Source organism: Balaenoptera acutorostrata, chromosome 13, assembly GCF_949987535.1.
Source record: "Balaenoptera acutorostrata chromosome 13, mBalAcu1.1, whole genome shotgun sequence".
Taxonomy (NCBI): Eukaryota; Metazoa; Chordata; class Mammalia; order Artiodactyla; family Balaenopteridae; genus Balaenoptera; species Balaenoptera acutorostrata.
The window spans coordinates 14,301,121-14,306,299 of NC_080076.1; the positions used below are offsets into that span (position 1 = coordinate 14,301,121).

Sequence of the window (5,179 nt, forward strand, 5' to 3'; positions counted from 1 at the left end):
TGACAGGACATAATGGTATCTAAAGACTTATATTAGTGTCCAGGCTACTAAATCCTTTGTCGAGGTCAAGGTCAATTCAAACCTTGGGACAACCCTAATCCCTTTCCCTGAGCTCTCTATTTGAACATCCTCAGTGCTGGCAAATCTTCATCCTTTGAAGGACTATTCTGAGGATTAAAAGGGATACTATTCCTAAAGCCCTTAGTGCAATTTCTAGCCCTGAATAAGTGGGAGACATGGCGACTTTTTATTTTTATTTATTTATTTATTTATTTATTTTTTTATTTTTTTATCATGTTCCTTCTTATCTGTATCAAAACTCATACTGAACAATGAGTTCTGGGTTGCAAAAGAGGATTTATTTTTGCACCTGTCTATAAGTCTTTGTCCACAAATCGACTTTTTATTTTGACAATTATTAATATTAGATTTGATTTTTGCAAGCAGTCAAAAGTAATTTAGAAGGGGAGTCTGATGTGTAAGGAAAGGGGTCAAGCCAAGGCCTGACAACTGGAGTCCAAAATGCAGGCAAAAATGGTGAGGTTGTTTCATGTGGTTCATAAGCTGAAAGTGAAAGGCTGTATTTCATGAAAAATTACTGGAAAAGAGAAAGCTTCGAAAATATCCTGAGAGTAAATCTGTACATGCCCAAGGTGACAGTGTACGTGCACATTCCGGTGTGCTCTCTGCAGGGCACTGTGGGCTGTTGAAAGGGGAATAAAAAATAAAGCCAGGGGAGAGTTGGGAGTGAGGGGGTGGGGTACAACCCAGAGAAAGCAAGAAATAGCATCCCAGCAGGAGGCCCCAGTGCTGAGGCTACTGTTGCCACAGGTATAGTCCCCCTGCTGCTGGCTGCTGCCCTGGGGACTAAGCAGGAACCCAAGCCTTTCCTTTATGGATGAGCCAGAGGAACAGCCTCTAGCGATAGCTTCTCTTTTGACTTTGGAGCTCAAGGAGTTTGGGTGGTCGGACATACCTGGGTTTGGATTCTGGCTCCATCATGTATTAGCAATAGGGCAAGTTATTTAGTCATTCTTAATTCACTTATCTTTTTTAAAACAATTGGGGCATTTGACGTGTTCTTCAAAGAACTTTCTTCGAAGGGTTTTGATTTTTTATTGTGAAAACTTTCAAAGATTTCACAATTAAACAGAATACTGTACATGATAACCCGCCGTGTATTCATAACCCTGATTCAACATCTATTACTTTGTCAATCTTGTTTTTTTTTTCTACTTTTACCCAACATCCCCCATTCTAGATTGTTGTAAAGTAAATCACAGGCATCCTGTCTTTTAATCCATAAATATTTCAGTATGAATCCATAAAAGATAAGGCCTCCTTTTAAAACTATAGCAATTCTATAATGATACCTAAAAATATGATCATTAATTTCATAATATCAAATATCAGCTACCTAGTCAGTGTTCAAATTTCTCCATTAGTCTCGTAATGTTTTTAAGAGTTGGTTCAAATTCAGAGTAAAATATGGTTCATACTTTGCAATTAGTTGATTTGTTTCTTAAGACTCTTTTAAGCAAAGATTCTCTCTCCCTCTTATTTTATCCCCTTGGTATTTCTATTTTTTTAATTGAGGTAAATTCCCTTGCAATTTGTTTGTCATTTGTCTTGTAGAGTTTTCACACAGTCACAGTGTTTTAAAATGTAGGTTTTATGGGAATTCCCTGGTGGTCCAGTGGTTAGGACTCAGCACTTTCACTGCCGTGGGCCTGGGTTCAATCCCTGGTCGGGGAACTAAGATCCTGCAAGCCGTGCAGTGTGACCAAAAAAAAAAGTAAAAATTAAAAAAAAATAAAATGTAAGTTTTATTATTGTTCAGGTATGGTGAGGCCAACAGATCAGGAGACAATTGTCCCTGAAAAGAGAGTTTGTTACTCACAGTTCCCAAGAGGAAGGGGCACACTGGGCCACGCCGGGCTACGCAAGGCCACATGAGGAAGCATTGGAGTCATCAGGGGACAGTAGTGGGAGGGAAGTGTGGGCAAGAGCTTTTATTGTGGTTTCCATGGAAAGGAAGGTACCAGTTGTCTGGATTGGTTAGTTTGTATATGAAAGATATGCTCGAAGGTGAATTCTTTGCTATTACTAGTAATTGATTAGCCCTGGGAGGGCAGTCTCCCATGGTTTGTAACGCCTCAGTTGTCAAAACATTAGAATAAAAAGACATGCTTATTACATAAGATTTGTCTATTGCATCCCCATGATGTCACATTATATCTTTCTCTGTCCCCTATATTTGCTATAAACTGGTAATGAAATCGGGAGGCATGATTGGATTCAAGTTTAATTTTTTTATGACTTCCATCACAAAGAACATAATATCCAATTATCTCTTTTTGTTATGCCAGCAACCATTCAAGAGCAATCGCTAAATTAATTATTTAATTAGGAATTACAAAAGAGGGATATCCTAATCTCCAAAATATACAAACAGCTCATGCAGCTCAATAACAAAAGCAAACAAACAAACAAACAACCCAATCAAAAAATGGGCAGAAGATGTAAATAAACAGTTCTCCAAAGAAGGCATACAGATGGCAAAGAGGCACATGAAAAGATGCTCAACATCTCTAAGTATTAGAGAAATGTAAATCAAAACTACAATGAGATATCACCTCACACTGATCAGAATGTCCATCACCAAAAAATCTACAAACAATAAATGCTGGAGAAGGTATGGAGAAAAGGGAACCCTTCTACACTGTTGGTGAGAATGTAAATTGGTACAGCCACTATGGAGGACAGTATGGAGGTTCCTTGAAAAACTAAAAATAGAGCTACCATATGATCTAGCAATCCCATTCCTGGGCATATACCCAGAGAAAACCATAATTTGAAAAGATACATGCACCCCAAAGTTCATTGCAGCACTATTTACAATAGCCAGGACATGGAAGCAACCTAAATGTTCAAAGACAGAGGAATGGATAAAGAGGATGTGGGACATATATACAATGGAATATTACTCAGCCATTAAAAAGAATGAAATAACGCCACTTGCAGCAACACGGATGGACCTAGACATGGTCATACTGAGTGAAGTTAAGTCAGACAAAGACAAATATCATGTAATATCGCTTATACGTGGAATCTAAAAAAAATGGTACAAATAAACTTAATTACAAAACAGAAATAGAGTCACAGATGTAGAAAACAATCTTATGATTACCAGGGGGGAAAAGTGGGGAGGGATAAATTGGGAGACTAGGATTGACATATACACACTACTGTATATAAAATGGATACCTAATACGGACCTACTGTATAGCACAGGGAACTCTACTCAGTACTCTGTAATGACCTATATGGGAAAAGAATCTAAAAAAGAGTAGATACATGTAGATGTATAAACTGATTCACTTTGCTCTACAGCAGAAACTAACACAACATTGTAAATCACCTATACCCCAATAAACATTTTTTAAAAATAAATAAATAAATAAAATGTCAGTGTTCCAAAGTGAAAAAAAAAAAAGAGGGGTATTCTAATTCTACCATTCCTTCTTTATTTATTAGTGTGATAATTTTTTGCAAAGAGAAATGTCTCCTCATCAACTATTTGGTAACCCAGAGATAGATTGTATAGGAAAGGTAGATTAAATGCTTGATTCTTTCCCTTTATTGACCTGTTTTCAAAAATAATGTGTTGGTATCAGCATCCTCTGAAAGTGACCAGTGAGTTTGTTTCATAGATTTAGACATATTTTATTGGTTTCAATCCATTGTATTCTTATTGATGCTGAAGTTGTCGCATTCTGGGCCACTGGGAACTTCTTAGAGTTGGCCCCTCACTCATTTTGACCACTAGCGGTTTACCTGTCTTTTGGGATGAGAAGTGTTTCAGGCTTATATTGTTCATTTCCTGTCCCAGACATGGAATCAACCATATCTCCCAGAAGCCCTGTTCCTTTTAATAGGAGGCTGTATTTAGAGACCATAATCTCATTGCTTTTTGGTACTCACTGCTTCTGAGCTGGTCATTGTTTCTAGGTCTTATCAATGGATAGAGCAAGGGAATATGTATATAAATAATTGATTGACATTTATTAATTCTCTTTTAAGTGTTGGTTTTCCCTCTCATTTTTTTCTTCTTTACTTAGGTATACTCTCTTTTCAGTTTGGTTGTTGAGTTCATACTGTTAGTTCCAACTCAAATTTGTGTACTCAGGTTTGTTTGTTTGTTTGTTTTGCTAACTTTTTCAATAATACATCTGCATCACTTTTTCTGTTGCTGGAATCCTGGTTCCCAACTCAAACCAGCATATTATTTATTCATCTGCTTTATCTCAAAATATGTAGACTATAGTCTCAGAATAACAATCGCCAACACTACCACCAACAATGTGATAACTGAAAGCAGATTAATTTTTCAACAGTTCTTTTTGTCCTTAGGTTATATTTCACTAGAGGATGTTCATTTAAATTTTGTGTTTTGGAGTCATTGAAATAATCCCTCTCAGTGTGGTTATGCTGCCAGCTCAATTCTGCACTAGCCCATTCGTTTGCTTCATTTTGCTTTAGACTTTTAAGGATTACACTTTTTTAACTTTAAATTTTCTTTGTAGTTAAAGTATATTCAAAGAGGCTTAGCTTTTATCCCTGTCTTCTCCACCTTGTTCCCCTTGCTTCCATTGTTTTATTTTTTGGTTTACATTTTCTTCTTCTTTTTTTTTTTTCACATAAGCAAATTTTTAAAATATAAGCAAATATCCACTCCCCCCCGCCCCCAAGATAAAGGTAGCATACCATTCATGCTTTTTTCCACCTTGCTTTTTTCACCTAATACATGCTACACATCACTAAATAGGACTATATTAAATATTAAATAAAATACATTCTACAGACTATTATCCACAATCCCCAAATTCTCAAAGCTCTGAAAACCCAGAATTTTATTATAAGCTTGCAGCAAACTCATTTGGAAAAAATCAGATCTGAACCCACATAAAGTTATGTATTGTCTTTATATTTTATACTTACGTGTGTTTATACTTGATACATTTCTGATGCTGGAATATTTAATATTATGGGTTCAGCTTCATATAGCTTGATGAAGGTGATATATGCACTGTATTAGCTTCCTGAAACCTGAAAACTTTGAATTCTGAAATATTTAGGCTCCAAGGATTTCAGATAATGCATTCTGAACCTTTAATAT

General features: G+C 36.2%; 1 pseudogene; it reads right to left on the minus strand.

Annotated features, from left to right (window-relative positions):
* Nucleotides 1-293: 293 nt before the first annotated feature.
* LOC114239117 (small nucleolar RNA SNORA40) lies at nt 294-399 on the minus strand (annotated as a pseudogene).
* Between the last annotated feature and the right edge of the window lie 4,780 nt (nt 400-5,179).